The 12,506-nt window shown below is 41.2% G+C and overlaps 1 protein-coding gene across 2 annotated transcripts in view; it reads left to right on the forward strand.

Moving 5' to 3' along the window:
• The window catches only part of slc66a2 (solute carrier family 66 member 2), a 41,682-nt gene that overhangs the window by 25,045 nt on the left and 4,131 nt on the right, over positions 1-12,506 (forward strand). The gene's annotated exons all lie outside the window — the stretch shown is intronic.

Below are 12,506 nucleotides of genomic sequence, written 5' to 3' on the forward strand. Positions count from 1 at the left end.
CAAGGAGCTCTTGGTAGTCATTTTGAAAAACACCATACACAGGCTGTTTTATATTTATTTTTCTATATTTCCCAGAGTCTTTCCAGCAGAGGTGAGCAGTGACAACTTAGCATGACACTTTGAGCCGCAATGGAGACATCAGTGGGAAATATGCCAGAATGAAATGAATTGATATTGTCTTTAGTGATGATGTCTTTATCCTGATGAGTAATGTTTTATTTATGAGTGCCACTTCCATCACAGGCAGCCCTGGGGGGGCGGTGGCACTGTTGCACACACTGACTAAGGACTCCAGATTATATTGTCTCATATATGATCATTAGCACTGACACATTACAGTGACATGCTTATTAAGTATTTTGAGCAGCAAGTAAGGAAGGAGCTCCTGATAACTATTTCTGAAGCTTATGTGACAACTGCCCCCCTGAAATTTACCTTTTAAATCTATTTGGTAATGGCATTTCTGTCTTTCTACATCTATTGCTGATGTATCATTTTGGCTAACGTGTAAAATTGTTTTCTGAAAGCATATGCACTTTCAAAATCAATTCTAGTAGCTCTCTGATCTGTAGTCAAGCTGATTCCTGTGTTTTCTTTGCCTGGAAAATCCAGACTAACTTTATTTATGTATTAATATAAATACAAATAAAGGCAGTCTGGCATTGTGATGATAGGAGACGATTTCAAAAAGGAGGGGCTAACGAATGCAGCTTGAATGAGAAAGAACCAATCAGCGTAATACGGATGTGACGCACAAACAAATCGACCTTCAAGTCCATGTAGTCCAAACAACAATGGCATGCAGCCGAGAAAGCCTCGCGGTGAATGATTACTGCCGTTTTTGTCACAAAAATCTGCGAATACATGGGATACTCTCAAGTACAACACTTATTTTTGAAAAGGCTACGCAACAAAAGACTCCTTCTGAACGATTAGCGGTGTTAGGAATAACTTTGTTAATGTTTGTGTTTGGTTACGGGAGGTGTGCAGGTGTTTTATGGGTAATCCAGGCGCTGAAGATGATGCAGCATTAACTCCCGCCTCCCGTGCTATGATTGGTCCTACCAAACTTTCCCGGGAGGGAAACACGATTCAATTCGCCCAATGCCAAACTGATTCTCCTGTATCTCCTAACATGGAGATAGGAGATTACATGGAGATTCAGTTTGGATTTTCCAAGCTAGTGTTTTCTAAATTGTAAACAGGACTTTAATTAAATAGCTTTTTTTTTTTATGGCCGATGAAAGTTAATGAGACGAGTGAATTTAAAAAGAACAGCATAGCACCATGATTAAAACAGGTGTACATGCAGCTGTTCAAGCTAATCAGACAGATTACACTGATCATGTCAGTGTTAAAAGACTTACAAGTTTGAGACTGTTTGCTGAACACACAGGCTTGATGAAAAGCTCTCTCTCAGTGTGTGTCCTGCCTCAGAGCAGTGTGTGCCTCCTCTCCTCCTCTCTGCTGGTTGGCTTTCTGCAGCAGACAGATAACAGAGCTCCAGCAGGGCTGCCTGTCCACTTAACCGGCCATGACAGCTCCCACGCTGGGCCTTTCCATACCCTCTCTGCCCCATGCCTTATTTATTTTTGATTTCCATGTACTTCCTACCTACCCGACACGTTGTCTGCCACACATATTGTCCACCAAGCTGTCCACAGTGTGTGGCTGCTGGAAGAGGCCACCCTCGGTTGCTCTTGTATTGCTAAATCTGGTATGTTTCATGATTTGTTTTGTGACTAGCAGGTGTTTATCAGTCTTTGTCCAGAAAGTGTTTCAACAAATGTGCAATCAAAGCTGGTCAAAATAGTGTTACTCAGGGTGAGAATGAATCTCTAAGAAGGGAACTAGCAGCATTGGAAAATGTCAGTCAGGGAGGAATTCAATGGAATTCTTCTTGTTTGACTAATAAAGCTGGTAGAAAAAGAAACAATATTTTGAAGTCATGACGGCAAAACCTAATGGTTGATTGATGTTTTAGAAAGAGACAACTAATTTTGGCAGTTGGATGCATGAGTCCATCACTGGTTGTTTTTGTTTTTTAGGGTGAAGTTTTTGGGTGATTATTGTCGTTTTTGTTGCTAATTTAAAGGTCAGCCTACTTCAGAATTCAAGCTGGTCATTAATTTACCTGGAAAGCGCACTGTAGAGCTTACATTGATGAAAAAACTGGCAATTGTAGTTGCATGTATGTGGGATGTAACGTTCTAAGCACATAGCCAGAGCCACTGTGATTGCTGCCCGACAAAAGCATGTATGTAAAGGCCCAGTTAATGGAAGGTTGTGATGATGTCTCTTTGCCACCTTATCACTGCAGCATCGTTCTGCAAAGTAAAGGCCAGTTAGCAGCTACAAGCCAGACTAGAGGAAAGACCCTGAGCCTAAAACCAGAGGTCATTCTGCCACCCTGAGATCTGTAAAGGTACCATGGCTCCTTACATGCTTGAAGGGTTAAGTCGAATGTGTCTGTTTTAGACAGCTTTGTGAGGAGGTTTTGATGGTACTGAACTTTCGTGAACTTCAGATTGATTCTAATCTTTGGCTAATGGTTGACGGCAATCCTTCCTCCCATGCATGTTTTCACTCAGAGTGTGCACAGAGAGAGGGGGCTGTTCACAGAGGAGTCTTCTGCAAGTGCGCTTCTGAGATACAGATAGAACAGAAGGGCACAGGTTTGAAATGATGTAAGATTTTACCTATTTTAAGTAGTAGCAAGGTAAGTCAATATGCAATATATGCTGCAAATATGCTGATCAGCCGCGACATTATGACCGTTGGCAGGTGAAATGAATGATGGGAGAGTCAGACCGCTGTGCAAAGTCTTCTCCAGCACATCCCAAAGATTCTCAATGGGGCCGAGGTGTGGTGATTGGTGAAGGCCAATCCATGTGTGAAAATGATGTCTCATGCTCCCTGAACCACTCATTCACAATATGAACCCCATGAATCCTGGCATCGTCATCTTGGAACATGCTCGTGCCATCAGGCAGGAAAAAGTTCGTTGATGAAAAGACCTGGTATTTTTCAGTATACTTAGGGAGTCCGCTAACCTCACTCTTTGCTGAACCTGGACCTGACCAACTGTAGCAACCCCAGATCATATCCCTAACCCCCACAGGATTGTAGGCACTAGCCATGATGAGTGCATCGCTTCGTCTGCCTCTTTTCTTACTCTGATGCGCCCATCACTCTGAAACAGGGTAAATCTGGACTCATCAGACCACATGACGGACCACATTTCTTCCTTGAAGATGATGCTTCACCATTATCTTTCCAGGTTTTAATAATGCGTTGGATGGTTCTTAACCTGATTTTAGTAGTTTTAGCAATCTCCTTCGTTGTTTTCTTTGCTTGATGCAGGCCAATAATTTGACCCTCCTGAGGCAGATTAGCATCTTTTCCATGCATGACCACAGGATATGTCTTCTGATTGTTTTAGAAATGAGAAGCTCCTCACTGCATTAGATTGAGTTGAATAAGTTGTTGCAGCTGAAACATATTCATTACTGCAGTAATTATCCAATGGAAGGTTCTTACCTGTTTGCTTAGTTAAATCCAGGTGGCGACTTTTTTTTGGATAGACAGTGTATCTCACATGCCTAGATGTAGAACAAAGACAACAAAGGAAAGGAGGCACAGTTTGTTTCCTCCTGAGCATTTTGAAAATATTCTGTTAGATCGGTGAAAATTAAGGTTGAATGTTTTCCAGCTTAACAGTATCCCTGTATTTTAGTGGCTAGAGTAATTAGTCATTGGAATGTCTGTGTTTTTGTCTTTGGCGTCCAGATATGCAGTGAAGTTCAGTCACAATCATAATTTTGTCTTGTGCAAATTTAACTCTAGAATGCATCATCTATATTTTAAAATTAAGGATAATCAATAAAAAGTTGTTCTTCCTCTTCGTAATTTTAAATGCTGGTATCTCCATTAATTATATACATTGGTATGCTTTGATCGACACACTGTGTTATCTAATCTTATAGACATTTTCTTTTTGTGGGCTGAATGAATCAAGATCGAATAGCACCAAAATAATTTTACTATTAAATTTCATATCAGCTGTGCATTTCTTCTGTTAACCAGCATCATATATTTCCAGCCGTGAGTCGGTGCAGATGAAGCTGCCACAAAAGGTGGAGGAAATTGTCATTTCCAGTTCTGTTTGTTGTGTGTGTCCTCTCCTCCCCATGTGCACAACCTGTTGAGTCTGGCAGGTTGTTGCTAGGTTACTTCGCCACTCTGTTCAAGGTGTCTGTGTGTGCAGAGATAAGAAGTATAAACCTATAAAGTGATGGTGTTGTGCTTTCAAAATCCAGTTTTCAAGGTTAGAACTTGGGTGCAGGGTGCAGATCGGGCTTGCTTTTGTGCCAAGGTTATGTTCAGTTATGCAGGTGTTAGCGATGAAGGTTGGGGAATAAATGAATATGTGAACGAATAAGTGCACGCATGCATTTTAGTGCGCCGACAACAGACTGGAGAAGTAAAGCAGAGTGCATTTTCTTCTAAGTGCCTGAAACAAAACAAACACCATCAGAATCTATGCAGCACATCCATGTGGAAAAACATCATGTTGACTTGCTCTCAATTAATGGCCCAGCCAGTATGCCCGACTCTGACTGGAGGAACATTTGAAGCATCAGAATACTTCCCAGTACTTGCATAGTCAGGCTCACAGTAGGAAACTTCTCCACCATCCCAAGTTGTCAGAGGATGAAGTCCAAGCGGGTTGAAGTTAGAATGAATCATATTGGATGTCCTCGGTGTGTATACACACCAGCACTGCACCGTGACACACTGTCAGACCGGCAGTAGGATCGCAATTTTTAATTATGAAACATGGATAGAGTTCAGAAGGAGGGTGATGAGTCCGGCAGTGGAAGCGTTTCTCCCATGAGGACGGAGCTGAAGGCATGTGGTATTTATCTGACGTTAATTCACCCGCAGGTTCTCTGTTAACCTCACTGACGCTGTTTGACACAAGTGACTGCTCTGTTTCCACAATGGGTCCGTAGAGGATTGCATTAATGCTGCTCATACATTTTCTATGTGCACTCTTCCCTGTCCTGCCCAGTTCAGTGTTTTTTTGAACTCCTGTGGTGCTGAACAATTAATTGAAACATTATCAGAATCACAAAACAAATGGAAAATACAGATCAGAAGAGTTGTATTTTTTTTTTGATAAAGATACAATATGTGACACCAAACCATTTCAAATGAAATATTGTGGAGCTACAGAGATGCCCTGACCTATGAATCATGTTTTCCAGACGTTGGGGAGCCTGCTTGTCTGGCACAGCAGCACAAAGTCACATCATCATCGAAGATTTCTCTTTTTCAATGATAAGAATTGCAGTAATGACTATTTTTAAAAAATACCATGACTCGTATCACAGTGTCTACAAACTGTTGTTATATAATGCATTATTTAGCCCTAATCCTTACAATCATTTTACCGCTCTCTCTGTCCCTGCTTGTTTCCAGACTTTTCATTCCTATATGCCACCATATATCCTTTCCAATGAAAAAGGGGGTGTATTCAGTCAGTCCTGAGGAGGACAGTGTGTAGTGTTGTCATTGCATTAGTCCAACTTGGATGCGAGGTTCACTGTTGTGCTGAACAGTTCTGAAAAAGTAAATGTGGAATATTTACAGAAATGATTGTTACCATGCACAGTTAAAAAAGAAAGAAAAACAGTATAAAACCCATCAAAAACTGCTTCAGCGCATTAACAAGTCTTTACTTTGTACTCTACTGTACTTTAAAATCAAATGTAATTCTCATATATAATTGCTGAAGCAAATTTGCTATTGACTCAACAATAAACCCACCTAATATGTGTGTAGATAGATATTTTATTGCCATTTAATATCAAGGCACAGCACCACATAGCTGCATAAAATATATATACATCTATATATATATGTATGAAATGTCTATCAAAGATATAGTAGGCATTTAGTAAGTATTAGTGGGTCTCCTATGATGTTAGAGCTCATCTGTGGCAATGGCTCAAGTAGATGTCTCTCCAGTTAGGAAGTTGATGATCCACTGAACTGTTTTGTTATTTCAACTGGCAGCCTTCACTGGTAACAATATTAAAAGACAGATGTTGGGAACAACAGTCATTCCACATTTCATTGTGAGTTTGTAATGAGATTATGCTAGGATACCAATGTTTGGTTTCATTTTTACTCTTACCTCTTGCTCTCTAACAGCTTATTGAACTCTCAAGAAATGGAGAAAAAGCCACAGTGGAACCTTTGAAAAGGGCAAAGGCAACGATCCATTAAACTGAAAACAGATCTGCAGTGATGATAAATCATGTACTGGTATAAAACGCAGCGCAGAGGCCCAGAGGTGCTGCTGCTGTTGCTACTGGGAATAGGCTTATTGGCTTACTATAATGAGGAAAACATAATTAGCAATTAGACATGAATTTTACTTTTTAATACGTTTCTTTGCGTTTAATTTGGCACATGACCAAGTGGCCTGAATATGTTTAAGTATCTTTGGTGTAAATCCACCTAATTTTATATTTTTTGGGTTAAAACGTGAAACTGTCTGCGAGTGCTGCTCTCAGTATTGCTTAAGGCAGATATTTCGTGAGGGACATTAGCCAAGATGAAAGGTGTGTTTGTGCACGCGTGTTCAGTGTGTGGGGTGATGAAAGAGTGTTTATGTGTTAACAGTTTTCAGGCGGCTGCTATTATTAGATGCTCCCAAACCTGGAGAGCCAGAGGTACATACTGATACTGACCAGATTGCCATAAAACAAATACAAGACAACAATGCACACACTTTACAGACACACACAAAACACAGAGACGGGACATCCAGACAGCCAACTGCAGCCTTATAAGGCTTGTGGTCTTGAGCGGCTTCCCAGTATGCTAGATAACAGTGCCAGAGCCTTATTTAGCCTGCAGACTGCTGTCCACGCACACAACCATGTGCTGGGATGGATCTGAATTGACTACTGATGCTGGAGGCCGTCACCCCTGTGGCCTGGAGCATGGAGCTGCTGTGTGTAGCTTGGATCGAGAGCAGAGCTTCAGCTCCCTGCTGCGGATCACTGCAGCTGGAGAACTTTCAGATCATCTGTCCAAGCCGCCTTTCCGCCATCTGCTCATATCGCTCAGGGGCCCGTGCTCTCTTTCTTCTTATAGATTAAAATGAATCAGTTTGTTTCTATTCCGTCAGGGTAGAAATCCTGTTGAGATTCAGTGGTGGAATTACATTTTGTGACAGACTGTCTGAGCTGTTTGTATGCCTTGTATTCCCCCACGAAACAAATTAAACATAGTTTTGTAAAGGAACAGCCAACGGGGACCACAACGGACTAAAAAGTTAATTTAAGAAGTACCATCTTTTCTCATAAAGCAATTAATGCACAAAAGAAAAACCCAAACTGTGAAATATATTAAGTTACCTGTTATAGGAAATGTAGAGTAAGTGCAATGTAAGTGTTTTGTACTCAAAACAATAATACGCTTACAGGATAAACTGTAAAAAAAAAAATGTAATGATGAATTCAAGTGAAGGTGCTGTGGGACTTTTAAATCTCGCTCCTGTGCAAATATGTGTACGGAGTTTTCCTGTATCTCTAGTTCTCAGAGATGATGGAGACTATTAAAGGAACCTCTAACTCAGTTTTGTGTGTGAATTTCTCCTCAAAGGATATGTTCACATTGTTTTAGTCAAAACAACAATCTGTTGGTTTTATGCACAGTTAAGACTTTCATTGGGCCTCTTGAGCATTTTGACCATAAATGCTGGAAATACAAAAGAAGTCAAAATAATGTAAATGTAACAATGCATTAATGTAACAATTTCATACACTCGGCCCTAAAATCCAGCCTGGCAAATTTGGTACATGCTGTTATCTTTGAAAACTTCTGTGTGTCTGAGTAAAGTTTTGCCTGCCTAGCATGAGTTTGAACTCAGGGACTCAAGCCAGTGCTTTTAAATGTTTTTAATCCCTTCCACATACATGAATATATTACACTGCTGGACTCTCCTTTACCATCGCCATATGCTCACTGCTAAATCCTGAGAGATACATACATTTAAATATATAACAGCTGGAGAGACAGGATAAGATTTAGAAAAGTAATATGACTGCAGATTCCACTAAGTCTGTTTAGTGAGGTTATTTGTCTCCATAAGAACAACAGATGAGAACTGGGGTGAATTTAAGTAAAATATTACATAAATAATAGCATATTTTATATTTCATAAAAATATGCCAATTACGTTAAGCTAGATAAATAGAAAACTTTAGGTTGCCATAATTAGATGTGTCGGGGCTGATCAGCAGCTCCGTGGTTAGCACCTCCGCCTTACAGCTAGAAGATCATCCCGGCCTGAAGTTTGCCTGTTCTCTCTGTGCATGTGTGGGATTTCCCCCGGTACCCCAGCTTCCATCCACAGTCCAAAAACATTTTCAGGATAATTGGTAATTCTAAATTGTCCACAGATGTGAATGTGAGTGTGATTGTTTGTCTCCATATAAAGATAAGATAAAGGTACTTTATTAAGCCCCAGAGGGGAAATTCAGGATGTAGCCCTGTGATAGACTGGTGACCTGTCCAGGGTATCCACTGCCTTCACTCTAAGTCAACTGACTCCAGCCCCACCATGACTCTAATGAGGATTGAGCAGTGTATAGACAATGGATAGATGGATAATCAGATCTTTCCCATAGTTTAGAACTGCATCAGTGCTGACACTAAAAACACACAGAATAATTCTGACAATTTAAAAGGAATACAGGGACTATGTACTATAGTGAAATAGGGCAATTGCCTGGATTGGAAAGTTATTACATTAGCAGCCTTACTGTCTGCAGCTGTCTGTATGCATGTCCACAAGGAAGTGTAATCAAAGCTTAAATTATAGTGATACTACCCAATGTAGTAAATCTCTCATCTGACACCAGGCACTACTTATTCAGAACTGTAAGTACAAGCTCATGTCTGGATTTATGAATAGCTGGGACAACCCAATCCATATATAACTCGTACTTCTACTCAATTTGTACTTGTACTGTTGAAGTTACACAGCTTCACTTGTCCTCCCTCGTTAGTAGTACTCAGTGTTTTTTTCACACTAAAGTAGTTCCAAAAAGCTTGGTAGTTCTGAGCCAGTACATTTATCTTGACTTTAAAAGCCTATAAATAAATCAGACAGTCTGTTCTTTAACCTTCATTCTACCATTTTTGTTTTTGTACAAAAGTACAAAGGCGTTCTAACAATGCCACAACTTCTATACAGTGCATCTGCAGCCCACTGTAGACATTGTCTGGTCCAGTGTAGCTCTACATCTCCACAGTTGTCATTTCAGCCCACAGCTCAGCGCTCTTTCTCTCCCTCCCTCCATATGTCTCAGGGAAGGTGACAAATAAGTAGCCAGACATGTTTGCGCCCGGTTCCCCCGGCCCTCCCTGTGCTACCTCTTATTAGGAAGCCAGCAGAGGAATTGATCAAACACGAATCCTGCCTCTCTCATCATTACCTGCAGGTACACATCGTCATAACTGAGACAGCGGCCGCCAAGGAACCGACAGGGAGGAGAGGAGGGAGAACGGGGGTGGAGGGAGGGTCTCTTTCCACAGAGCTAACAAGCTCCTTACTTAGAAAGAACAGGGTGAGGACGGCGTCTAGGGGGAAGGCAAAATGCAAACAGGTATCAAGAGGCGAGGAGTTGGTGGAGGGAGTTTGTGGGAGGATGGGGAGGATGGGGAGGAAGGAAGATGTGCTGTAGAGAGTCAGCTTATGAGAGAAGACCACAGAAAATGTGGAAATGGAAGCCAAGGGGGACATTCGGAAAGAGCTGCCAAGAGTAAGAATAAGAAACACAGCAAGAATTGCTCAAATTGGCCTTACAAATGAAAAGGTCTAAAGTGAAGTTGGGGGCATGAATAATACAAGAGGAGATTTGGCTCAAAGCTTTTCCCCAAAGAGGCTAAAACACAGACAGAGTGTTGGTGTTACTGTCACTCAGAGAGGCACTAGATTACCTCTCATGCACCCTTTACATCTGCTAAGAGGCTTAGAGAAAGGCAAAAAGTCTGCTAACACAAACACCCGTCCTGCATTCTTAATAGTCACATCGCCATGATTCACCTGCTGAAAGCTTTTTTGTGTGACATGTTTATTTCAGGGTGCTGTCTTAGATGGTCCACATGGGTCGGCACACAGAACATAATCCGGTTATAAATTCACCATCGATGCTTGACCCCCACCGTGGATAGATGGTTATGACCCTATTATGAGATTACAGCTGTGATTGATCTGTCTCCCATCAGTGAAATATTAAATCAAATCCATGTCAGACGTGATGAAATATGCCATGAACGTCAGCCTCAGGTCAAATGATTCCGTGTCAGTGTGTTAGGTAGGGTGATATTTTTTTGTACTGAGGCCAGAAATAAGCAGGTGGTGGATGGGTGGTACAACACATTACTAATTGTAAGGAGACTGATCACACCTGATTATTGATTTGAATCATGATTTTTCCAGTTCTTCCACACCAAGCTGGGAAAAGCATTTCTTTATCAACCTGACTGTGGACACAGCATAATGTCATGTTAACACAGAAAGGTACAAAAATGACATATAAAGACAGCCTAACCCTCCATGTCACCCGTACTATTCCTAAACAGCTACTTTAAAGTTCAGTGTGGTGGCTCTGAAAGTCGCCGTCTTGGTAGTTCCTGAGTTTTCCCAACTCCCAATTCAAAACTGAGCAAAGAGCTGGAGTGATAGTGGAGCCGAGGTGGGTCATGATGCTTTAGGAAATCTTAATACAATTTAAACAGGTGACGTATGTAAAAACTTGCATGCATTCAGATAACATGGATGGAGAAATTGGCTATAGAGACCGTATCTGTTGTAACTTACAAACAGTTTTATGTTGTAAAGCTGGATATTTTAACATGGAGGTATATGGGTCTCAATTGGGACCTTACATAAGGGGGGAAAATAATCTTTGGGGAAAACAAGCCTTGAGAGTGAATTACACAGCACAGCACAGGACAGGCATTTGAGGAGTGAGGTGGTTGTTGAAACCTCCATCTAGTCACGACATTGATAATGAGGTGAGATACATAAGATGTCTGTCTCTTGGCTCTGTCTGATTCAGCTCAGCAGGTGACACTGATTGAACAGACACAGTAATCACTTTCAGCACGCCAGAATGTCAAGAAAGAAGAAGTCCTGATGAGTTTTAATAAGCTGGTGAAAGTCTAGACAGGCAGTCTAATCAGTCAGAATCAGTTTGGATGCATGTTCTACCAAGCAGAGTCTGCATCTAGTTGAAGTTAGTTAAAAGAAACCTGTTCCCCCACTGCCAAGAGACAGACATCTCCAGACCTGGGCAGATAAAACCCAAACTATAGTGGATAGCTGGACACCACTGGGTACAACCTGAGCCTTTAAATTCACAGTAGCACTTGGCACAGTGACAGAAAAAAATGTCCTGCAAAGCTCATTCAAATAGTGCTGACCAACCAAACTAACATGCTTGAGTGAAAGGATTTGAAATGTCTCGGCATGTGTTCATATTGTTGTAGGCAGGTTGCTTTAGGAAGCACATCTGAGGAGTCCTGTGTGTGTGTGTATGGGTGCATTGTAGACACAGTGCTGGCTCAGTCCTTTCTTTGTCAGCATTGCCTACATGTATCCCTGCCTCCAGCAAAAATGCAAAGTTTTTGAACTACAGCAAACAAAAAAAGTCAAGCACAAGTGAGCTCTGCAGAATTCGATAGGTGTGTTTATGCTGGCTGAAACGGGTGAGGAAAACACCCGTAACCACCATCAGCAAGGTTTTTCATGAAGCCTTAGAGGATTTTCAGAGGTAATGTCCTCAGATTACCTGAGTACATTTGTATACCCTGTCATTTTCTATCTTTGGAGAACATGACACATACAGAGTTGTGTTTGGACCTCAGGGCTTAGTTCTTTTCCTGCGTTTCTTGTACTCTGGTTAGACATCCTTTTCCATCTCATTAGTTGAGTTCAGTGTTTCCCAGTGCCAGCAAGAGGATGAGGACTGTATTTAGAGGAGTTTTGTCTTCTCAAATCACATGGACACTTTTCTCCAGTCACTTGTACAATGATAACTGTTTTACTTTACTGTAAGACTCTCGCTGGATAGTCTCATGTGCACCCTATGACTGCTCATCAGGTACGGGAAGTGCTCTTATGAGTTTTATAGTTAGAAATGTGTCACCAGATGTAGACTTGATGAGAAGCTGGCACCCTAAGTAGATTTATTATTTTCATTTCCCCGAGTTGTTATTGTGGTAAATTTGCTATTCCCCTCTTGCCAGAAGTGATATTGCATTTCTCTGACCCCGGTTCCTGCTGTCATGAGTATTTATTTTGTTTTTAAATGGAGAAAATTACAGCTGCATCCACTTCATTGTTTGTGCTTTTTCAAATAATATATTTGATTTTGGGTACATCCCTGTGATGGAGCAGTGACTGTTACGAACACCAC

The sequence above is a fragment of the Acanthochromis polyacanthus genome, chromosome 11 (assembly GCF_021347895.1).
Source record: "Acanthochromis polyacanthus isolate Apoly-LR-REF ecotype Palm Island chromosome 11, KAUST_Apoly_ChrSc, whole genome shotgun sequence".
NCBI classification, from domain to species: Eukaryota; Metazoa; Chordata; class Actinopteri; family Pomacentridae; genus Acanthochromis; species Acanthochromis polyacanthus.